Below are 25798 nucleotides of genomic sequence, written 5' to 3' on the forward strand. Positions count from 1 at the left end.
GGGGTCACATGATTTCGGGGCAGTTCGGGAGAGACAGACCCCTCCCCCATCCCCGCACTGGACCCGCCTCCCCGCTAAGGTGAGATCAGAGCTAATGACACTTACTATGTCTCCAAAAAAGCTGGGGGGTGTAGTTTGCGGTTATTCCACTGGAAGGCGCTGTGTCTGATCAGTCAAAAGAGCGGTGAGAAGATACGCCCCTCTCCGTGACGCAGCCGACAATCCAATGGTCAAAATGGCGCCGCTAAGCTGTTTTATACTCGCGATGACGTCATCCGCCGCCCCCTCCGCCAATCAGGAAGCGCGCGTCCCCCCCACCTCTCCTCCCGCACAGAGCACAAGCTGGCTGTCTCACACTCACAGCCCCGATGTACAGACAGGAGAGGAGTCGGGTTACTCCTCCCTCCAGCCTCTATCCCCTTGTCACATGACTGGAGGAGGAAGAGGACGTTTCACATTCACACGGTGACTGCAAAATACAAAAGAGGTGAGTGGGGGAAGACAACTTACCTCACACCTACCCTTTCTACTCCTCCAGCAACTCTCCTCTATTCTTTGGACACCCCCCAGACACCACCTCTCTTCCTCACCCCTCTTCCAGACACCCCCTCTCTTCCTCACCCCCCTCCCAGACACCCCCTCTCTTCCTCACCCCCCTCCCAGACACCCCCACTATTCCTCACCCCCCCAGACACCCCCTCTCTTCCTCACCTCCCCCCACACCCCCTCTCTTCCTCACCCCCCTCCCAGACACCCCCTCTCTTCCTCACCTCCCTCCCCCCCAGACACCCCCTCTCTTCCTCACCTCCCTCCCCCCCCAGACACTCCCTCTCTTCCTCACCCCCCTCCCAGACACCCCCTCTCTTCCTCACCCCCCTCCCAGACACCCCCTCACCTCCCTCCCAGACACCCCCTCTCTTCCTCACCTCCCTCCCTCCCAGACACCCCCTCTCTTCCTCACCTCCCTCCCCCCAGACACCCCCTCTCTTCCTCACCTCCCTCCCCCCAGACACCCCCTCTCTTCCTCACCCCCCTCCCAGACACGCCCTCTCTTCCTCACCTCCCCCCCCCCAGACACCCCCTCTCTTCCTCACCTCCCCCCCACACCCCCTCTCTTCCTCACCCCCCTCCCAGACACCCCCTCTCTTCCTCACCTCTTCCTCACCTCCCCCCCAGACACCCCCTCTCTTCCTCACCACCCCCCCCCCCAGACACCCCCTCTCTTCCTCACCACCCCCCCCCCCAGACACCCCCTCTCTTCCTCACCACCACCCCCCCAGACACCCCCTCTCTTCCTCACCACCCCCCCCCAGACACCCCCTCTCTTCCTCACCACCCCCCCCCAGACACCCCCTCTCTTCCTCACCACCCCCCCCAGACACCCCCTCTCTTCCTCACCACCCCCCCCAGACACCCCCTCTCTACCCCACCCTCCCCTTGACCCTCATTGACATTTTTGAGTATCTTGTTTCTGTTGTTGAGGGACCCCACCCTATTGGATGGGGCGGTTTTTGATTTGCGATAAGCGGTAATCCTGGACTATTGACCCCAGTGTTTTTATCAATTATTTAGTCAGGTCCCCCCAAAAAAATACCTGAGACGTGACAATTGCTGTCACAGGGATGTTTACATTTCTTGTGACAGCAATTAAAGTGATTAAAAAAATAAGAAAAACATTTTTTTTTTTTTAAATACCCCATCCCTCCGCGCCCGCACCCGCCAATGTAAACCGTGTTCAAACCACAAACGTGAGGTATTGCCGCGATCGTTCGAGCAAGAGCAATAATTCTAGCACAATACCTTCTCTGTGACTAAACGGGTAACCACAAAAATATTTTTAAAGCGTCACCTATGGAGATTTTTAAGTACTGTAGTTTGTCGCCATTCCATGAGTGTGCGCAATTTCAAAGCATGACATGTTGGGTATCTATTTACTCGGTGTAACATCATCTTTTTTTCATATAATGCAAAAAGTTGGGCTAACTTTACTGCTTTAGGTTTTTTTTTTTTAAATTCATTGAAGTGTATTTATTTTCAAACAATTGCATTTGAAAGACCACTGCGCAAATAGTGTGACATAAAATATTTAAACAACCACCATTTTTTTCTCTATGGTCTCTGCTAAACTTTATAATGTTTTTGGGGGTTCCAAGTAATTCAGACAAAAAAAAAAATTCAGACTTTACCAAGTGTCAGAAAAAGCCTGGTCTTGAAGTGGTTAAATCCATGTAGTGTTGTTTGAATACATAAGTGCTTTTGCAGCCTGAGCAGTGGTGCTGCTTTGTTCCTCTGCATGATGGGTCATCACACAGCTTACCCTGCAGACTCTCTACTTCTCCCTGCCAGAGCTGCTGGGCTAGAGAAGAGGAGAAAAAGGACTCTGCGGGTTCTGGATGACGGTCCCACCTAACACTCAGACAGCAGGAGGGCAAGGATTGGCTGCAGAATATCCTGGGAAGGGAAAGCCCACCCAGGGAGCCACGTAGGGCTGCTGGAAACTATAAGGATTTGTGGGTGATGTAGTCCCCATCTGGAGACGTTAAACTGAGCAACTTGGTGGTACTACAAGTCCCAAAAGAAAGTTGTGCCAGATGGAGGAGAAGTCTGGGCTTGGAGGCGAGACCCCGATCACTGTAACGAGCCAATGACTTGGCTCTTTAAACATGTGATCAGCTGTGTCTAATCACAACCAATCACATGTAAATATGGAAGTTCCATTCATCGGTTCCCCTCACCTCACATTGACAGTGTGTGAGGAGAGGAGAGCCAATCGGGCATTTCCTCGCAGAAGAGACCTGTACAGATAATCGGGACACTGATTATCAATGCTGCATATCGGTGCCACCTCAGTGCCCATAAGTGTCGCCTCCTGAGCACATCATTCTTTTTCTGTCTGTATGTACACTGCACAGTGCCACTTCTCTTGTCCCCTGTGCTGGGTATAATTCTCAGTATCTGTTCTTATTCGGCATGTAAGGAATCAGCACAGTACCACTTCTCTTGTCCTGTATGCTTGGTGTAATTCTCTATAATGCTCTAATTCTTTCTGGACTCTACAAACATTGGTGTGGCACTAACTGCTTTTCTTATGTTTTTGGGTTTCTTCCAGGACCCTCATGGAAGTGGGATTGCTGTGCCATATGAGACCACCTCTGAAGCTAATTGGCATGATTATCTGAACGGATCACCTGCACTATTTGGTATTAAAAACAGAAGATCTACTACATCTTACACAAGTACATAGATTGTCAGCTGTCTGGTATCGGGAAATGGTGGGTCGCTTTATAGGGTTGTGAGGTGCCCCTTATGATAGGAATGGGCGGGGAATCGTACATTGCAGGTTATTGGGTACAGGTGCGGATGTAAGATGGAGTCACAGTTTGGAGGGTGATCCTTAACACCCCTTTCACACCAGGGCGTTTTGCAGGCGCTGTAGCGTTAGAAATAGCGCCTGCAATCCGCCCTAAAGAAGCTGCACCATTGTCTGTAGTGTGAAAGCCCCAAGGGCTTTCACACTACAGTGGTGCGCTGGCAGGACGTCAGAAAAAAGTCCTGCCAGCAGCTTCTTTGGAGCGGTGAAGGAGCGGTGTGTTTACCGCTCCTCCACCGCTGCTCCCCATTGAAATCAATGGGGCAGCGCTGTAATACCGCCGGAAAAACGCAGCTATTGCGGCGTATTACCGGCGGTTTTAACCCTTTCGCGGCCGCTAGTGGGGGTAAAAGCGCCCCACCAGCGGCCAAAATGCGCCGCAAATCCGGCGGTAAAACGCCGCTAAAAATACCGGCGTTTTACCGCCGATGCAATGGGCGGTGTGGTGTGAAAGGGGTCTAAGAAAGGTAAGGGGGGGTGAACATCACAGATTAGGAGGTGCTCATTCCTAGCTACGTAAAAAAAGTGAAGGCAGGCCTTCACCATTCTTGATAGGCCCCAGTAATGTAAAAATGTTTACTAAATTGTATTACTGTCTTTTGTAACACTAAAAAATTTTTTGAAACTGTCCATATTTTTCGTTTTGTTATGTTACCTGAGTATAGATCTAGGTTTGTCCCAAACATGTTTGAAGCCATTTACTGTTGACTGCCTCACTACCTCTGCTGGTAGTTTATTCCAAACATCAACTACCCGTTCAGTAAAATGTTAGTTTCTACCCGTCTCTAGACTCGTTCTATCTTATCGATGGCTTACAGTCGGCATGTTTATGGATGGTGAGGAGGAGGAGCAGGAGTCACAGGCTGCCCAGAATTTAGGATGGAGATGGGGCCTCAGATTGCCAGATGGTCCACAGTGACCTCCTGAGTGCCTTGTGAAGTTTCCTGAGGGTTGGGCGGGGGCATTTCACTATTTGATTATGACAATGAAGCCTCTTGTACTCACAATAAACCAAACTGATCATCTCTGCTAAAGACCAAATTATTCAGTTGAAGTTTCTACCAAAGATTAACTCTACCGCCAGAGATTGCAACCCTACTGTCTCCCCTATCTGCAGCAGATATCAGACTGAGATAGGCACTCTTTATCACATGGCGTGGAGTTGTCCCAAATTGGGCAACGGCAGGGGTCACCTTGAGCTACAGCAAGCAGGTCCAAGCAACAGAATCCATTGATCTTCTGCTTACCTTTAAAGTTCCTCTATGGCTCCTCTTCAATTTAGCAGAGACTATCTTCAAACATGCTGCCTGTAAAGGGTGGGTCACAGGTGGTGCAAGCTGAGTGGCTCACCCATGGGTGGCCTCAACTGAGTCACTCAGCTTGCATTAGTCTGCATCTTTCCTTTACAGCTTCCATTGACAGGGGGGAATGGGGGTTTTACCTGGACTATCACATTGCACCCCTGGATGAGAACTGGCTCATTGCCAATGCTTACTAGCCCACAGCATTGCAGTAAGTAAATGTATCACTGTTATGCAGGCACAATCACTGACCTTTCCATACAGGGACGCTGGAGAAATCAGCAATGACAGGGGAGTTCTCCACTCTTCTGTCACCATTCACACACCTGTACACAGCACTTCCTCCCACTCCAAAGAGCTCACCCTCAGGACTCCTGGGGCTTGTAGGATTGTCACATCAATTTCCATGAAAGCCAAGAAAAAAAACTAAACCTATTTGTGTCAAAATACTTCATTAAAAGAGCTTACATAGATACAAAATGTTTTTATATAACATAATTATAAAATGACTTCAAGCATTTCAACACATACACCAATGACTAAACTGCGAGGAGTTTCCAGAACAAAATACTAACATATTTAACATCCATACACTAACTTTTTTTATAAAAATAAATTCTAAGCACTAAATCAGGTCATACAGTAACCACTTCAATACCGGGCACTTTCACCCCCTTCCTTCTCAGGCCAATTTTCAGCTTTCAGCGCTGTCGCACTGTGAACGACAATTGCGCAGTCATGTAACACTGTACCCAAATGAATTTTTAAATCATTTTCATCACACAAATAGAGATTTCTTTTAGTCCAGAGAATCACAAGAGAGATATACACCACTGCTCAAACGCAGGTCCTGGGAACTCAGAGATAATTGCTCCAGGTGAAGGGATCCGGGTGCGAGCCACAGCATGCAGATAACGTGGATAATGACAGGACTCTGGACGGCCGCACTCCAATGCTAAAATGATGCTTTGTTCAAATAATATTTAGGACACAGCAAATTACATCACAGCAAAAGATGCTAACAGCTGACGCGTTTTGCACTAAGGCTAGTGCTTACTCATAGCTGGTACCCCATAGCACACTGCATGTGTCCCCATATACTCTCCATAGCGCACTCCATGCTTCCCCAATACACACTCCTACACCCCAAAGCACACTCTATGCATCCCCAATACACTCACCAATACCCCATAGTGCACCCCATGCATGCCACATACACTCTCCTATACCCTATAGCGCACTTTGATACTTAAAAATCTCCATAGGCGAAATTTAGAAATTACTACAGGTTACCAGTTTTGAGTTAAAGGAGGTCTTTTTCGAGACATTGCTCTCGCTCTAACTGTTGTGGCGATACCTCACATGTGTGGTTTGAACACCGTTTACATATGTGGGTGTGACTTGCATATGTGTTTGCCTTTGCACCCCAGTGTGGCGGGATGGGTCACTTAAAAAAATTCCTCCCCTTTAAGACCATTGGGCAGAAAATACATTTGATGTCTCTTGCATCATCCAAAGGTATGGAGTGGAGTGGCGGCCATCATTCCCTCACTCGACTTCCAGCCTCAGAGGGGAAAGAATCGGATTGTCTCTGCCGCTACCGATGGCTCCTGTAATCGGCGGAGATAACCGAAAAAGCGGTGGGAGGGGGGATGGGTACTTCTCCCTCCGCTGATAAAAGTGATCTGGTGGTGACCACTTTTATCTGAAAGTGGACCACCTGCCATTTCTAAAAATCCTGGGGTTATGGCAGATATTAGCTCCCATAACAACGGTATTCAATGTCAAAGTACTGACGTATAACGGCGGCGGGCAGTCCGGAAGTGATTAACTTGTATAAGAGCAGTGTGAACAGCGAGCTTTGATGAAGGATTTGTAGAGCTTTCGGCAAGTTTTTTTTTAAAGTGGAGGTCCACCCTAAAGTGGACCTTCCACTCATTGGAACCCTCCCCCCCCTCCGGCGCCACAATTGGCACCTTTCAGGGGGGTGCGGGTACTTGTACAGTACAGGTATCTGCACCCACTTCCGGCGTAGATTCTGCAGAAGCTACGCCCCTTTCAGCAGAATCTACGATCCTTTCCGAAGGTCCCCCGCTGCCGGCTGAGAAACGCATGGATCCCAGAGACAGCGGGAAAATCCTTATCGCGCAGCGCGACTCGCGCATGCACAGTAGGGAACCGGTAAATAAAGCCGAAAGGCTCCACTTCCTGATTCCCATACCCAAGATGGCGGCGGTAGCACCCGAGAGACGATCGAGAGATCGGCTTCGGTGACGACACCGCGGGCGCGCTGGGCGAGTAAGTGTCATTATTTTAAAAGTCAGCAGCTGCAGTATTTGTAGCTGCTGGCTTTTAAAAAAAAAAAAAAAAACGGCGGACTCCCGCTTTAAGCTTTTAAATTGTGGTTTGACAAATACCAGGTGCCAGGTCACCACGGCAACTAGAAATTGCACCCTGGCACCTGTGATTTTTGTCAGTGACAGGTGCCTTTGCTACAGGGCAGGCAGCGGGGTCTTGGCCAGGAAGGTGAAGGCGGGTCAGGCATCACATGCACTCTGAACAGAGTGCTGCTTGGCATCACTAACATTAGTGAACATGATTAACGGCGCAGCGATGATGGAGCAGGAAAAGAGTGGGGCAGCAGCTGCTGACATGGCGGGAGGGGCGAGTGGCCAGCAGAGTGAAGTCTAGCTGGGGATCCCTGGTGGCCTGTCACCCCCACTGCTGCTGCCACCCCCCCCCCCTCCCCAGGGTATTGCGGGAGGTGGTGGCTCTGCTCAGGAAGACATCAGCCTGGATCAGGAACAAGGGGGATCTGGAGTCGGTGGTTTCCCGGCACCACAGCACCCTGCTCCTCTGGCTGGAGGAGAGGCTGAGTAGGGAGAAGGGGTGCTGAGCTGGGGGCAGTTCATAGAAATGCTGGAGAGCCCACAGACCAGGATGTCCAGCCCGGGCACACACTGCACACAGCAAATTCTGTTCGATATTTTTTCTTTTTACCTTAGCTATATCATATTCAACATTTTCCCCATAGTAGGCTTGCTGAGTCTGGTACTCCTCCAGACTTTATGGCATAGTTCATTCGTTATTTTCCTTTTACGGTAGGGAAATGGATACAGTCAATTTTAATGTTAGGCCCATAATAAAAAAAATGGAGAAAAGCGCTAATCCCATGTGAAAACCAAGAAAAATATACAGTATATGTACTCTACAGTGAGGGGGAAAAATGTATTTGATCCCCTGCTGATTTTGTGCGTTTGCCCACTAACAAAGAAATGGTCGGTCTATAATTTTAATGGCAGGTTTATTTTAACAGTGAGAGACAAAATAACAAAAATATCCAAAAAAACAAACAAACACATTTCAAAAAAGTTTTTATATATTGATTTGCATTTTAATGAGTGAAATAAGTATTTGATCCCCTATCGATCAGCAAGATTTCTGGCTCCCAGGATTATTCTATAAGGTAACAAGCTGAGATTAGGAGCACTCTCCTAAAGGAAGTGCTCAAAATCTCAGCTTGTTACCTGTATAAAAGACACCTGTCCACAGAAGCAATCAGATACCAATCTCTCCACCATGGCCAAGACCAAAGAGCTGTCCAAGGATGTCAGGGACAAGATTGTAGACCTACACAAGGTTGGAATGGGCTACAAGACCATCGCCAAGCAGCTTGGTGAGGAGGTGACAACAGTTGGTGCGATTATTTGCAAATGAAGAAAAACAAAATAACTGTAAATCTCCCTCGGTCTGGGGCTCCATGCGAGATCTCACTTCATGGAGTTTCAATGATCATGAGAACGGTGAGGAATCAGCCCAGAACTACACGGGAGAATCTTGTCAATGATTTCAAGGCAGCTGGGACCATAGTCACCAAGAAAACAATTGGTAACACACTACACTGTGAAGGACTGAAATCCTGCAGTGCCTGCAAGGTCCCCCTGCTCAAGAAAGCACATGTACAGGTCCGTCTGAAGTTTTCTAATGAACATCTGAATAATTCAGAGGAGAAATGGGTGAAAGTGTTGTGGTCACATGAGACCAAAATCAAGTTTTTTGGCATCAACTCAACTCGCCGTGTTTGGAGGAGGAGGAGGAATGCTGTCTATGATCCCAAGAACACCATCCTCACCATCATGGAGGTGGAAACATTATGCTTTGGGGGTGTTTTTCTGCTAAGGGGACAAGACAACTTCACCGAATCAAAGGGATGACTGAAGGGGCCATGTACTGTCAAATCTTGGGTGAGAACCTCAGCCAGGGCATTGAAAAAGGGGCGTGGATGGGTCTTCCAGCATAATGATGACCACAACACATGGCCAAGGAAACAAAGGAGTGGCTCAAGAAGCACATTAAGGTCCTGGAGTAGCCTAGCCATTCTCCAGACCTTAATCCCATAGAAAATATATGGAGGGAGATGAAGGTACAAGTTACAAAATGGCAGCCTTGAAACCTTATTGACTTGGAGAGGATCTGCAGAGAGGAGTGGGACAAAATGCCTCCTGAGATGTGTGCAAACCTGATGGCCAACTTCAAGAAACGTCTGACCTCTGTGGTTGCAAAGTCATGTTTTGCAAAGGGGTCAAATGCTTATTTCACTAAATGTAAATCCATTTCTAACTTTTTTTGAAAAACGCATTGCCGTCGTCCTTGCTGCACTTTTTGGGCACTAGCGGTGCTCTTTTAACCCCTGCTAGCAGCCAAATAAAGGGTTCAAAGCGCTGCTGCCCATTGATTTCAATGCTAAAATATTTCCATTTATCGGCTATATCTATCAAAATCCATAGGTCATTTTTGGCTTTTAACTCTGAGGGATGGGGGGGAGGGGTTCTGCTAGAAGTGATTTGGGCTGGAAGGAGGGATTGGAGTGGGATGTGAGTTGGGAGGCAGGATTGGGGGACATAACTGTAGTGTATACTACCACTTTGAATTTTTGAATTGGATATACTGATGACAAGTGACTCGCTGCTGCAGGCACCTTATAGCTTATCCGTATCTAAATGTGATTGGTGGGGCTGCACTGCTGTAGTGATTGTCAAATTAATTTATGCAAGAAAGATAACTTAACATTGGTGTGCAAGGATGTAAATAATGGTAATTCAAATAATGCGACATTGAGCAAATAAATATATAAAAACGTGAGAACTCATAATACAATCCATGCCACTTTAGGTGATGATTACAGTGCAATAAATATTTGAAAAAGAAGGTGAAAATAAATATATGTAGGCATTCATCTGTCAATATTCAATGATTGCTATGAAGACGGCAGAATATTAATTATGATTTATAGACTGTGATATTGGGGTGTTTATCTCAAGTGGAAAGATGCATTTTGGTGCAGTGACTCCACATCAGACAGGCATTTATAGTTAAGGGCCTGGTAGCCCATGTTTATTAAAGGGAAAAACAAAACAAAGGTCCATCCAGGAATCCCACGCAGGGGTCCAAGCTTCAATTAAATACACAAAATCAAAATCTCTTGTACTATGTCTGCAGTCTCTGACCATCTCCTGTAGTCCGTCTGCAGTCTCTGATCATCTCCTGTACTATGTCGGCAGTCTCTGACCATCTCCTGTACTATGTCTGCAGTCTCTGATCATCTCCTGTACTGTCTGCAGTCTCTGATCATCTCCTGTACTATGTCTGCAGTCTCTGATCATCTCCTGTATCATGTCTGCAGTCTCTGATCATCTCCTGTACTATGTCGGCAGTCTCTGATCATCTCCTGTATCTTGTCTGCAGTCTCTGACCATCTCCTGTACTGTCTGCAGTCTCTGATCATCTCCTGTATTATGTATGCAGTCTCTGATCATCTCCGGTATCATGTCTGCAGTTTCTGATCATCTCCTGTATTATGTATGCAGTCTCTGATCACCTCCTGTATCATGTCTGCAGTCTCTGACCATCTTTTGTACCATTTCAGCACACTCTCTGACCATCAAAATATTGTCTTTTTTTCAAAATTGTCGCTCTTTTATAGGTTTATAGTGTAAAAATAAAAACCGCAGAGGTGATCAAATACCACTAAAAAATCTCTATGTGTGGTAAAAAAAAGAACTTTAATTTTTTTGGGTACAGCATCGCATAACCACTTAGAAAAAAATATATATTGTTTGGGGGTTCTAACACCCTAGAGAATAAAATGGCGGACATTGCAATATTTTCTGTCACACAGTATGTGCGCAGCGGTCTTACAAGCGCACTTTTTTTTGGAAAAAATACACTTTTATGAATTAAAAAATAAGACGAGAGTAAAGCCCAAATGTTTTTTTTTTTTTTTTAATATTCCGAAAGATAATGTTAGACCGAGAAAATTGATACCCAACATGTCACGCTTCAAAATTGCACCTGCTCGTGGAACGGCGACAAACTTTTACCCCTAAAAAAATCTCTATAGGCGATGTTTAAAATATTCTACAGGTTGCATATTTTGAGTTACAGAGGTCTAAGCTAGAATTATTGCTCTCGCTCTACCAATCGCAGTGATAACACACGTGTGGTTTGAACACTGTTTTCATATGTGGGCACTGCTCACGTATGCGTTCGCTTCTGCACATGAGCTCGGCGGGACAGGGTGCGTTTCAAAAAATATATATATTTATTTTTTCTTATTTATTTTACCTTTTTTATTTTTAAACTGTTCTTAAAAAAAAAAAAATGTTATCACCTTTTTTCCCTATTACAAGGAATGTAATCATCCAATTCATGTATGTGTTTGTTAACCCAAAAATCTCCATTTTTTTCTGTAAACTAGATAACAGGGCCATTTCCTAGTGGATGTGTATTGATTTTTACTATAAAATAAGGATATTGTTTAGCGTTACAAAAAAAAAAAAAAATCTGACCTCCTCCTCCCCTTATAGTCGGCCAATACCTCTCCTTCTTTGTAAGATGTTAAATAAATGACATCAAACTCTGGTTTAAAAAAAATAATGTGTTTTGCCATTTCATTTTTTTTCTTATTTTCTCCAGACCAGACTACAAAACGTAGCTACAAACTCAAAATATAAAGTGACCTGCCTTGCGTGCGCAGAAGCGAATGAAAATGTAAGTTGAATGTAAACATCTCTTGTAATAGGAAAAAAGCATGACAGGACCTCTTATATATGAGATCTGGGGTCAAAAAGACCTCAGATCTCATATTTACACTAAAATGCAATAAAAAAAAATGAAATTAATAAAAAATATATAAAAATAAAAATATTGCTTTAAGAGCTATGGGCGGAAGTGACGTTTTGACGTCGCTTCTGCCCAGCAATGGTATGGAGATGGGTGGGGGCCATCTTCCCCTCACTCGTTTCCATGCCAAGCCAAAAGGAGGACTCGATCGTCTCCACCGGTACCGACGGCTCTGGTAAGTGGCAGAGACCACCGGAGAGCGGCGAATCCGCCCACAGAGACCACTATTATCGGAAACCGGGCCGCTCACTGAAGAAGATACGGGTTTTTGGCAGCTATCTGCTACCATAACAACGATATCCCTCTTCAAAATGCCGACGTATATCAGCGTGAGCCGGTCCGGAGGTGGTTGAGCAGCGCCATCACATGTTACATATTCATAACATTTCTGTTGTTGATGTGAGAACACATAGGTGATAGCAGCAACTCTCTGTTCACTTTCCTCTTTTACGTTTACATTTTATTTTATTACATTATATTTGTTTGTTTTTGTTGATAAATACAGATATATCACGTACCATTAGGTGGCAGCGCTCAACTTGCATATATGTTTATTTTACTGTTATATTTTGAGTTTGTGGCTATATTTTGTACTCTGCTCCTCCATGGATGATTAGCTGTCATTGTCATTCTGTCTGCTTCTTGGATGGTACAGCCCTGAGAAATTGGCACTTCTCTGATCTGTCCCAGAAGTACTTCAAAAAGAAGGTGAAGGAGACCGAGGATATCGAACCCCCCCAGACCGCTACACTTGCTGAGTGAGCGCTATCAGCCCATCACCCATGGAGGTAAGTACAGTGGGGAGGGTGCTGGGTGTTCATTTACCTCTTCATTTTTTCTGACAAGGTTGTCATTTTATATAATAGATAAAGGTGAGTGTTTTTCTGTTATAATTTGAATTTGTGACCACATTTTGTAGTCTGGTCTGGAGTGCTCACTTGAGACCCGCTGGCGCTTTCAGAATGAAATTTAAAATGTAAACCAGTTCCCTATAATCTCACCCCACCTGCCCTCCTTCCACCCCCTGCACTTGCCCCGAGGGTGGTTAGCTGTCATTGCCCACACAGCCAGTGAAACTGATTTGAAGAGGTCTCTCTCCAATCTCCCCCCCTCACTCTCCTCTCAGCCCCCCCTCCTCCCCCCTCTCTCCCCCTCTCTCAGCAAGACCTCTTGTACACCACACTCCATGCACCCCCCATACTCCATGCAGTCAGTTGTCTTCTGTACTTCTCGTTCTCCCGGGGTACCTCCAGGCTCCGCCCCCCTCCTCCCCGGCTGTCTGACATCTGGCCAATAGTAGTTCTACCCTGACCCCCGCCCCTTCAGCTGAACAACCCACTCACAAACTTCTTGAAAGTTTATGGGTTTCAATAAAGTTTTCCTGATACGAGCTCTTGCCTTCTGGGAAGTGTAGTTCGCAGCTGTGCCGGCCGCCCCCCACACAGAAGAGGATCTGAGCCCGGAGGACTACATCTCCCAGAGTGCAGCGCGCCGCCCTGTGTTCTGTATTAGGCACATAGGCAGCAATCGGGGAAAGAAAGGATTAGTTTCGCTGTGCCGGGATGGAGTCGGATCCTCTGCTTGGTCCTTTGCATCGGAGTTGGCGTGCGTAGCCGGACTTCATCGCCTCCCTGGAGAAGAATCACCGAGACCGGAGCGGATCCGCTTCTTCCTGTGGACATGGGGAGTCCCGGGACAGTAATGGTGAGAGCCGCCCTGTGATTGGAGGCTGTGCGATCCCAGACAGACCATCTACACACTGCATGACTTCTCTATTCCTCTACTATTATACTAGAGATATAATAGTACATACAATAATGTCATCTATATGTAATAATATACTCTAGAATCTCCTCTATATATAATACTCTATATGGGCGCTATATATCATTTTATTTCTCATACGATGTCATCTATGTATAATATAATACTCTATAACAGGGATATGCAATTCGTGAACCTCCAGCTGTTGCAAAACTACCAGTCCCATCATGCCTCTGCCTCTGGGTGTCATGTTTGTGGCTGTCAGAGTCTTGCAATGCCTCATGGGACTTGTAGTTCTGAAACAGCTGGAGGTGCACTAATTGCATATCCCTGCTCTATAATGTCATCCATATATAATACTCTATAATGGGCTACACAATATAATGTTGCCTTTGCACAGTTTCTTACACATAAATAATGTGATCTGTACAGCCATAACATTATGACCACTGAGAGGTAAGGTGTATATCACTGATTGTCTTGTTACAATGACATCTGAGCATCTGTAGGATGTGCTGGAAAAACAAACCCAGTCCATGGAGGCCATACATCACAATTTACAGGATCTGCTACTGATGGCTCAGTGCTGGACACACAGCATGGGTGCCCAACCAACTACAAGTCTGGAGGGCCGCAGGTTGAGCATCTGTACAGCACACCTTCAGAGGTCTAGTGGAATCTGTTGGATCAGGTCAGGGCGGTTTTGGCTGCAAATGGACCTATTCAGTATTAGGAGAGCGGTTGTAAAGTTATGGCTGATTGGTGTGTGTATGTATATACTAATTTTAAATTTTGAAGAGGCTTTAACCTAGAGGGGTGCTTTTTATATTTTATTTTCAATTTTGCCCATGATGGGGGGACAGGGAAAAATAAATATAGTCGTACAGAAACTATTGTTGCTCCAGAATCTATTTTCTGAAAATTGCTCTACTCCAGAGAATAACTTTATTTTGCTGTGGCTAAAGTTCCTTTAAGGCGGAGTTCCACCCAATTTTGAGAAGTGGTCTTTACCGAAAGACCTCCTCTCCACCCCTCGTTTTTGGATATTTAAAATTTGTTTTACTTTCTCTCGCTCCCTTTTAGAAGTACTGTATATAATATATGTGTGTGTGTGTGTGTGTGTAAAAATATTTTTAAAGCGTCACCTATGGAGATTTTTAAGTACTGTAGTTTGTAGCCATTCCATGAGTGTGCGCAATTTCAAATCATGACATCTATTTACTCGGTGTAACATCATCTTTTTCATATTATGCAAAAAATTGGGCGAACTTTACTGCTTAGGGTTTTTTTTTTTTTTTTTTTTTTTTATTAATTTTGAAGTGTATTTATTTTCAAACATTTGCATTTGAAAGACCACTGCGCAAATAGTGTGACATAAAATATTTAAACAACCACCATTTTATTCTCTAGGGTCTCTGCTAAACTATATAATGTTTTTTGGGGTTCCAAGTAATTCAGACTTAAAAAATAAATAAAAAATTCAGTCTTTACCAAGTGTCAGAAATAGCCTGGTCTTGAAGTGGTTAAATCCATGTAGTGTTGTTTGAATACATAAGTGCTTTTGCAGCCTGAGCAGTGGTGCTGCTTTGTCCCTCTGCATGATGGGTCATCACACAGCTTACCCTGCAGACTCTCTACTTCTCCCTGCCAGAGCTGCTGGGCTAGAGAAGAGGAGAAAAAGGACTCTGCGGGTTCTGGATGACGGTCCCACCTAACACTCAGACAGCAGGAGGGCAAGGATTGGCTGCAGAATATCCTGGGAAGGGAAAGCCCACCCAGGGAGCCACGTAGTGCTGCTGGGAACTATAAAGATTTGTGGGTGATGTAGTCCCCATCTGGAGACGTTAAACTGAGCGACTTGGTGGTACTACAAGTCCCAAAAGAAAATTGTGCTAGATGGAGGAGAAAGGAGAAGTCTGGGCTTGAGGGCGTGACCCTGATCACTGTAACGAGCCAATGACTTGGCTCTTTAAACATGTGATCGGCTGTGTCTAATCACAGCCAATCACATGTAAATATGGAAGTTCCGTTCATCGGTTCCCCTCGCCTCACATTGACAGTGTGTGAGGAGAGGAGAGCCAATCAGTGGCATTTCCTCGCAGGAGAGACCTGTACAGATAATCGGGACACTGATTATCAGTGCTGCATGTCGGTGCCACCTCAGTGCCCATAAGTGTCGCCTCCTGAGCACATCATTCTTTTTCTGTCTGTATATACACTGCACAGTGCCACTTCTCTTGTCCCCTGTGCTGGGTATAATTCTCAGTATCTGTTCTTATTCGGCATGTAAGGAATCAGCACAGTACCACTTCTCTTGTCCTGTATGCTTGGTGTAATTCTCTATAATGCTCTAATTCTTTCTGGACTCTACAAACATTGGTGTGGCACTAACTGCTTTTCTTATGTTTTTGGATTTCTTCCAGGACCCTCATGGAAGTGGGATTGCTGTGCCATATGAGACCACCTCTGAAGCCAATTGGCATGATTATCTGAATGGGTCACCTGCACTATTTGGTATTAAAAACAGAAGATCTACTACATCTTACACAAGTACATAGATTGTCAGCTGTCTGGTATCGGGAAATGGTGGGTCACTTTATAGGGTTGTGAGGTGCCCCTTATGATAGGAATGGATGGGGAATCGTACAGGTGCGGATGTAAGATGGAGTCACAGTTTGGAGGGTGATCCTTAACACCCCTTTCACACCAGGGCGTTTTGCAGGCGCTATATCATTAGAAATAGCACCTGCAATCCGCCCTAAAGAAGCTGCACCATTGTCTGTAGTGTGAAAGCCCAGAGGGCTTTCACTCTACAGCGGTGCGCTGGCAGGACGTCAGAAAAAAGTCCTGCCAGCAGCTTCTTTGGAGCGGTGTGTTTACCGCTCCTCCACCGCTGTTCCCCATTGAAATCAATGGGGCAGCGCTGTAATACCGCCAGCAAAACGCCGCTATTGCAGCGTATTGCCGACGGTTTTAACCCTTTCGCGGCCGCTAGCGGGGGGTAAAAGCGACCCGCTAGTGGGCGAAATGCGCCGCAAATCCGGCGGTAAAACGCTGCCAAAAATAGCGGCGTTTTACCACCGACGCAATGGGCGGTGTGGTGTGAAAGGGGTCAAAGAAAGGTAAGGGGGGTGAACATCACAGATTAGGAGGTGCTCATTCCTAGCTACGTAAAAAAAGTGAAGGCAGGCCTTCACCATTCTTGATAGGCATCAGTAATGTAAAAATGTTTACTAAATTGTATTACTGTCTTTTGTAAAACCTAATAAAAATTATTGAAACAGTCCATATTTTTTGTTTTGTTATGTTACCTGAGTATAGATCTAGGTTTGTCCCAAACACGTTTGAAGCCATTTACTGTTGACTGCCTCACTACCTCTGCTGGTAGTTTATTCCAAACATCAACTACCCGTTCAGTAAAATGTTAGTTTCTACCCGTCTCTAGACTCGTTCTATCTTATCGATGGCTTACAGTCGGCATGTTTATGGATGGTGAGGAGGAGGCGGAGCAGGAGTGAGACTGGCCAGAATTTAGGATTGAGATGGAGTCTCAGATTGCCAGATGGTCCACAGTGACCTCCCGAGTGCCTTGTGAAGTCTCCTGAGGGTTGGGCGGGGGCATTTCACTATTTGATTATGACAATGAAGCCTCTTGTACTCACAATAAACCAAACTGATCATCTCTGCTAAAGACCAAATTATTCAGTTGAACTTTCTACCAAAGATTAAAGTGGTGTTGCCACCAAAAATACAACCTAATTTGTATGTGCATCAAATGTTCTACTTAAAATTAATTGGATAATAAAAAAATTTTTACTTACCTATTTCTTGCGGTTGCTAGGTGGTCCCACGAAATCTGCCTCTTCCATTGCCCGGGCTAAGAACGTCACTTCCCTCGGCAGCCCGGCTCGCTGAGGCTCCTGGGAGAAGTATGACACCATTTCCCAGGATGCCTTGGGCATCACCGAGGGCTACAATCGCGTTATTTCGAGACCGGAAGTGACGCGATTGCATGTGTAAATTGGCGCCATATTCGATTTGGGAATCCCTTTGTTAGCAGAGGCTGAGTGATCTGGATAGGTGAAGGACGTGCGTCGAGGGGCTCCACCGACTATCTCCACTTATCTATCCAACTACCGACTATCGATTCTGCAGCAGCAATCTTACAACTACAAAAGGTAATTAATAAATCTTTTTAATTCTGGTGTATTCATTTTTTTAATCTTTTATTTATTTATTTTTTGGTATTTTTTTTTTTTTCAGTCTCCATATCATTTAATTAATTTAATTGCATCACATTTACTTGCCTTTGTATTATAAAAAAAAAAAAAAAAGCAATTCCATGTTACTGTTTGAATGTTAAGAAATATTTTTTTTTTTTCATTTATTTATTTATTGATTTAATAATATTTTTTTTAATTTTTTTTTTTATTTTATTTTATATTTCAGAATTAATTTTCTTAGTAGTCTCTTCTGTGACTGTCGAATTTTTGGTGAAAAAATAAGAAATTTCGTCAATTGAACGGTATTTATTTAATAATTTATTTATACATTTATTTATTTTTTCTATCCTGCCCACTGCCATTTACCAGCCTGCCTACTCCCAGCCGCCATCCTGCCTACTCCCACCCGCCAGCCTACCGACTCCCCACCCACCATCCTTCCCTCAAACCACCCACCAGCCTGCCTACTCGCACCCACCCACCAGCCTGCCCACTCCCACCCACCAGCCTTCCCACAACCAGCCTGCCCACTCCCACCCACCAGCCTGCCCATAAACCACCCACCAGCCTGCCTACTCCCACCCACCATCCTGCAGAATTGCTCCCACCCACCGGCCTAACACACAACCCACCTGCCTACTCCCACTCACCAGCCTGCCTACTCACACCCACCATCCTGCATACTCGCTCCCACCCGCCTGCCCACTCCCACCCACCCGCCTGCCCACTCCCACCCACCAGCCTGCCCACTCCCACCCACCAGCCTGCCCACTCCCACCCACCAGCCTGCCTACTCGCACCCACCCACCAGCCTGCCCACTCCCACCCACCAGCCTTCCCACAACCAGCCTGCCCACTCCCACCCACCAGCCTTCCCACAACCAGCCTGCCCACTCCCACCCACCAGCCTTCCCACAACCAGCCTGCCCACTACCACCCACCTGCCTGCCCACTCCCACCCACCCGCCTGCCCACTCCCACCCACCAGCCTGCCCACTCCCACCCACCAGCCTGCCTACTCGCACCCACCCACCAGCCTGCCCACTCCCACCCACCAGCCTTCCCACAACCAGCCTGCCCACTACCACCCACCTGCCTGCCCACTCCCACCCACCCGCCTGCCCACTCCCACCCACCAGCCTGCCCACTCCCACCCACCAGCCTGCCTACTCGCACCCAGCCACCAGCCTGCCCACTCCCACCCACCAGCCTTCCCACAACCAGCCTGCCCACTACCACCCACCAGCCTGCCCACTCCCACCCACCAGCCTGCCCATAAACCACCCACCCGCCTGCCCACTCCCACCCACCAGCCTGCCTACTCGCACCCACCCACCAGCCTGCCCACTCCCACCCACCAGCCTTCCCACAACCAGCCTGCCCACTCCCACCCACCAGCCTGCCTACTCCCACCCACCAGCCTTCCCACAACCAGCCTGCCCACTCCCACCCACCAGCCTGCCCACAAACCACCCACCATCCTGCATACTCGCACCCACCAGCCTGCCTACTCCCACCCACCAGCCTTCCCACAACCAGCCTGTCCACTCCCACCCACCAGCCTGCCCACAAACCACCCACCATCCTGCATACTCTCATCCATCCTATCTCTCTCACTACCACCCAGCATCGCTCTCACTCCCACCCAGCATCTCTCTCACTCCCACCCAACAACCCACCCAGCATCTCTCTCACTCCCACCCAACAACCCACCCAGTATCTCTCTCTCACTCCCACCCAGCATCTCTCTCTCACTCCCACCCAGCATCTCTCTCTCACTCCCACCCAGCATCTCTCTCTCACTCCCACCCAGCATCTCTCTCTCACTCCCACCCAGCATCTCTCTCTCACTCCCACCCAGCATCTCTCTCTCACTCCCACCCAGCATCTCTCTCTCACTCCCACCCAGCATATCTCTCACTCCCACCCAACAACCCACCCAGCATCTCTCTTTCACTCCCACCCAGCATCTCTCTTTCACTCCCACCCAGCATCTCTCTCTCACTCCCACCCAGCATCTCTCTCTCACTCCCACCCAGCATCTCTCTTTCACTCCCACCCAGCATCTCTCTCTCACTCCCACCCAGCATCTCTCTTTCACTCCCACCCAGCATCTCTCTTTCACTCCCACCCAGCATCTCTCTCACTCCCACCCAGCATCTCTCTCACTCCCACCCAACAACCCACCCAGCATCTCTCTCTCACTCCCACCCAGCATCTCTCTCTCACTCCCACCCAGCATCTCTCTCTCACTCCCACCCAGCATCTCTCTCTCACTCCCACCCAGCATCTCTCTCTCACTCCCACCCAGCATCTCTCTCTCACTCCCACCCAGCATCTCTCTTTCACTCCCACCCAGCATCTCTCTTTCACTCCCACCCAGCATCTCTCTTTCACTCCCACCCAGCATCTCTCTTTCACTCCCACCCAGCATCTCTCTCTCACTCCCACCCAGCATCTCTCTCTCACTCCCACCCAGCATCTCTCTCTCACAACCACCCAGCATCTCTCTCTCACAACCACCCAGCATCTCTCTCTCACTCCCACCCAGCATCTCTCTTTCACTCCCACCCAGCATCTCTCTTTCACTCCCACCCAGCATCTCTCTTTCACTCCCACCCAGCATCTCTCTTTCACTCCCACCCAGCATCTCTCTCTCTCACTGTCACCCAGCATCTCTCTCTCTCACTGTCACCCAGCATCTCTCTCTCTCACTCCCACCCAGCATCTCTCTCTCACTCCCACCCAGCATCTCTCTTTCACTCCCACCCAGCATCTCTCTCTCACTCCCACCCAGCATCTCTCTCTCACTCCCACCCAGCATCTCTCTCTCACTCCCACCCAGCATCTCTCTTTCACTCCCACCCAGCATCTCTCTCACTCCCACCCAGCATCTCTCTCACTCCCACCCAACAACCCACCCAGCATCTCTCTCTCACTCCCACCCAGCATCTCTCTCTCACTCCCACCCAGCATCTCTCTCTCACTCCCACCCAGCATCTCTCTCTCACTCCCACCCAGCATCTCTCTCTCACTCCCACCCAGCATCTCTCTCTCACTCCCACCCAGCATCTCTCTCTCACTCCCACCCAGCATCTCTCTCTCACTCCCACCCAGCATCTCTCTTTCACTCCCACCCAGCATCTCTCTTTCACTCCCACCCAGCATCTCTCTTTCACTCCCACCCAGCATCTCTCTTTCACTCCCACCCAGCATCTCTCTTTCACTCCCACCCAGCATCTCTCTCTCACTCCCACCCAGCATCTCTCTCTCACTCCCACCCAGCATCTCTCTCTCACAACCACCCAGCATCTCTCTCTCACAACCACCCAGCATCTCTCTCTCACTCCCACCCAGCATCTCTCTCTCTCACTGTCACCCAGCATCTCTCTCTCTCACTGTCACCCAGCATCTCTCTCTCTCACTGTCACCCAGCATCTCTCTCTCTCACTGTCACCCAGCATCTCTCTCTCACTGTCACCCAGCATCTCTCTCTCACTGTCACCCAGCATCTCTCTCTCACTGTCACCCAGCATCTCTCTCTCACTGTCACCCAGCATCTCTCTCTCACTGTCACCCAGCATCTCTCTCTCACTGTCACCCAGCATCTCTCTCTCACTGTCACCCAGCATCTCTCTCTCACTGTCACCCAGCATCTCTCTCTCACTGTCACCCAGCATCTCTCTCTCACTGTCACCCAGCATCTCTCTCTCACTGTCACCCAGCATCTCTCTCTCACTGTCACCCAGCATCTTTCTCACTCCCACCCAACATCTCTCTCACTACCGCCCAGTATCCTAGTACCACCCACTAGTCTTCTCACTTACTATTATCGGCCTTAGATATCCCCGTTTTCCCAATATCATCCACCGACCCGGTCAAAACCACCCGTCTCCATGATCACCACCAACCACCTCCTTGTTAACTACAGAACAACCACTATCTCCCTAAGTAATAACTCCTTGCTCAAAAACGCCAACCACCATGCACAGTACCATCAAGTTTTTTGTTCTTAAACAATCACCTTCCTACACACTTCCACTAACCTAAGACAATCGCTATCTACAACCTCCTCGATAAATACCACCCACCTTCAAGTTCGCTACCACCCACCTTCCGACTTAATAACACTCACCACCATGCTCACCACCGCTCACTCAGTGTCAGGCTCAATATTTCCAAAAAAAGTAACGGATCTATCATACTTACTGCTTCTCTTCATCATCAGAAACTACTTATTACATCTCAGGAAGTTGGCTCTCATGTTAACACAAGTGATCATCTTACAAGTATAATAAACTCATTTAAACTCACTTTTTTTTTTTATATATGTTTAGGTAATACTGGTCGTAATCCTATTTGATTATCAGACGTTGAGTACATTGGTTCGCTTTCTGTTGAAGGTAGGTAGCCTGGATATTTCTGTTACGGTAATTTTAATATTGTTTAGTTTAACATTTATTTTGTTTATACAAATAATAATCATTTTTTTTTATTTTTTTTATTTCCTATTATCTAGATTGAAGAGACAATTGGATTTGATCTTTTTCAAAACCAAGCTATTCAGAATTGTGTATTATATATCTACAATGTTGAATATTTATCACCTTTATTGATTGTTATTAATCTCGATTGTTTGTTTATCTTTCTTTCTCTTTTTCTGTTTTTTTTTTTTTATCTTTATCTTTCTTGTCTATGTTGCAGGTTTTATTTGTCCAATTATCAAGCTTTTTACAAACTAATTTTTGGTATTTATATTTATCACTTGCTCTTTATTTAATTTTTTAAATCTCGTCCATTTTTATATTTATTCTTATTATGGATATTTTTGCGCTAGTGCCATTTTGTTATTTTTGTCCTTCACTTTTCAATATCAATTTTGTTCTTAGTTTTTATTTTGTAAACGCTAAGTCTACATACTATTTGATCTTTCGTTAGTCTTTCGCTCTCTTGCGATCCCTCTCGCTCTCTTGCTCTCGCTCTCTGGCGCGCGCTCTCTATATGGCTCACTCTCTCTGGCTCGCGCTCTCTCGCTCGCTCTGTCTGTCTCGCTTGGTCTGTCTTGCTTGCTCTCTATCTCTCTCTTGTGCGCCTCATCTACCTTACTTCTCTCTATCTCTGTTTCTCTCTCGCTCTTGCTGTATGGCTCGCGCGCTCTCTCTCGCGCTCTCTGTCTGTCTAGCTTGGTCTGTCTTGCTCGCTCTCTCTCTCGTGCGCCTGATCTTCCTTTCTTCTCTCTCTCTGGCTTGCGCTCTCTCGCTCGCTCTCTGTCTGGCTCGGTCTGTCTGGCTTGGTCTGTCTTGCGCGCTCTCTCTCTCTCTCTCTCTCTCTCTCTCTCTCTCTCTCTCTCTCTCTCTCTCTCTCTCTCTCTCTCTCTCTCTCTCTCTTCATTTACCTTACTTCTCGCTCTCTGGCTCGCGCTCTCTCGCTCGCTCTCTCTCTCTCGTGTGCCTGATCTACCTTCTCTCTCTCTCTGGCTTGCGCTTGCTCTCTGTCTGTCTGGCTTGGTCTCTCTTTTTCTCTCTCTCTCTCTTTCTCTTTCTCTCTCTTTCTCTCTCTCTCTCTCTCTTTCTCTCTCTCTCTCTCTTTCTTTCTCTCTCTCTTTCTCTCTCTCTCTCTCTTTCTCTCTCTCTCTCTTTCTTTCTCTCTCTCTTTCTCTCTCTCTCTCTTTCTCTCTCTCTCCCTCTCTCTCTCTTAAATTGTGTAATTAAGTTATTTGAAGTGTTATAGATTAAAATTTGTATCAATATTGTTTATTGACATTTTCTTATAAGTGATCGGATTTTGTCTTTGTTTGTACTTTTATATGTTTTGTAATATTTTTATAATTACAATAAATTTTTAATTTATAAACACTTTTATTGGTTTTATTATTTTGATTTTATATTTTTTGTTCTTATTTTATAACATTACACATAAATTAATATTCTAAATGCTATATTTAATTTCACACTTCAAAATTATACATCAATATTATTATAAATTGAATTTTTTAGTTTTAACATAATGAAAACACAATCATCGATTAATACATTTTATTTTTAATAATAATTGTAATTTGTCATGGATATATTAAATCTTACTAATTTATTTTATATTTATTCTAAAATAGACATTGGAAGGTAATACCAAAAATTTTATTTTCTAATTTTTTTTATATTTGTTGTTTATGTGTGTGTGTGTGTCTGTGTGGGTGTGTATATGTGTGTGTATATGTGTATATGTATATATGTATGTATATATATATATATATATATATATATCTTGCGATCTTCTTCTTCTTCTTCTTCTTCTTCTTCTTCTTCTTCTTCTTCTTCTTTTTTTTTTTTTTAACTCCTACTATAGCCATCACAAAACATTGTGATGAAATCAATACAATGTATTTAATGAAAGTTTTCTATTCATAGATATGCCGAGCTGCTTTGTACAGCATTGCAGCCACGTCAGTGGCAAACAAGTTACTTCTGATAATACTACATTGTTTCGATTCCCCAAGGATTGCGATCAAATAAAAATTTGGTTAGAAAAGGCAGGAATGGAGCATTACAAGATTGAGCGATTCACAACACTCATAATGGAAGACAAAAAGGGAGATTCTTTCCGTATATGTTCCCAACATTTCTCAGAAGATTGCTTTGAAATGGAAGGAAATAGAAGAAAATTGAAAACGGGATCAATACCGACCATTTTTCAAGAAATGCCAACAACTTCAAAACATACCACCAAAAAATGGGAAAATAGACTTTCTAAACTAGCTCGTAAAGAGCTTATGTCCACAATGCAGAACACTACTTATTCGGGTTCAAAAAGACAATGCAAATGTGACTGTCCTGAAAAAAGTGTCCTAAAAATTGATGTGGGTACGCAGACTGGCATGTTTGACTTTCCTTCTTTTGAGTCGGAGGAAAGCTACATAAAAATAGCTGACGAACGCTGTATTCATTTAGATCATTCCTATTGTGAACATGATTTTATGAGGCCACTTGAAGCCTCAACACCAGATTTTAAGTCAAAGTCTGAGAATCGCCGATCTTCAGCGATTGATCAGATTTCGGATACAGGTGAGGTGGATCCGTTGATCATACTTTCACCTACAGTCTGTGATCTTCCATCAGAAGATATAAATATAGAAAGTACACTTGATGATCTAGAAATAGAGAGTCCAATCATTAAAAAAAAAAGAAAACTGGCATATGAAGACGACCCAAGTTGTCACGAGTCAGATTTTGATACACCTCAAAAAAGTGACTTCACTTTGAATGACAGTATAATTGAGCCACTAACTGTCGATCAAATTAATGACCCCCTTAATATGATTACTGAAAAGAAATTTATTGTCTTCGAAAGCAGTCTAGATACATTGCTTTTTAAAATGCGATGCCCCGACCTGACCTGCTTTTCGAAAATTACAAAAATAGAAAAGAAAATAGTCGGTACGATGCTGATAGTGTTTTCAACATGTAATGCACAGCACCGCATCAAACTTTGGGAAAGCCAACCAAAGATAAAAAATTATGCTGCAGGCAATATTGTACTTGCTGGCGCCATTTGTTTGTCAGGTGGTAGTTACCAAAAGGTAAAGGAAATGTTTGATCTTAGTGGAATTTCTATGTTTGGGAAATCTTCCTATAACCGTGCTAAAAAACAGTATATTTATCCTTCCATAGATTACAGCTGGAATCAAAATTGTATAAATGTAAAGGAGGAATTGACAGGAACTCCACTATTCCTCATTGGTGACGGACAATGCGATAGTCCTGGTTTTTGTGCAAAATATACAACGTATACCTTTATGGATATCTATTCTAAAAAAATTGTAGATTTTGAATTGGTGCAAGTCTCCCAAACCACATCCTCAGTTGCCATGGAAAAATTGGGCTTTACCATAGCACTTGACAGAATATTGGAAAATGAATATGATGTTCAATTTGTAGGCACTGATCGCCACACGGGAATTC

The 25798-nt window shown here is 45.7% G+C and overlaps 1 long non-coding RNA gene across 8 annotated transcripts in view; it reads left to right on the plus strand.

Moving 5' to 3' along the window:
- Window positions 1-221: 221 nt before the first annotated feature.
- The window catches only part of LOC143940564 (uncharacterized), an 84751-nt gene continuing 59174 nt past the window's right edge, over window positions 222-25798 (plus strand). The window contains exons 1-9 of one of the 8 annotated variants that reach the window (XR_013263894.1): window positions 222-487; window positions 3110-3200; window positions 11647-11721; window positions 12509-12641; window positions 16041-16131; window positions 17459-17795; window positions 18067-18142; window positions 22178-22243; window positions 22360-23491. This is a non-coding gene — a long non-coding RNA (uncharacterized LOC143940564). Of the gene's footprint in view, window positions 488-3109; window positions 3273-11646; window positions 11722-12508; window positions 12642-16040; window positions 16904-17458; window positions 17796-18066; window positions 18143-22177; window positions 22244-22359; window positions 23492-25798 lie in introns of those variants that run through there. The other 7 variants (XR_013263892.1, XR_013263888.1, XR_013263890.1 and 4 more) reach the window with 7 other exon arrangements.

The sequence above is a fragment of the Lithobates pipiens genome, unplaced genomic scaffold, assembly GCF_037356315.1.
Source record: "Lithobates pipiens isolate NorthernLeopardFrog02 unplaced genomic scaffold, aLitPip1_a1.2 Scaffold_10, whole genome shotgun sequence".
In the NCBI taxonomy this organism is placed as follows: domain Eukaryota; kingdom Metazoa; phylum Chordata; class Amphibia; order Anura; family Ranidae; genus Lithobates; species Lithobates pipiens.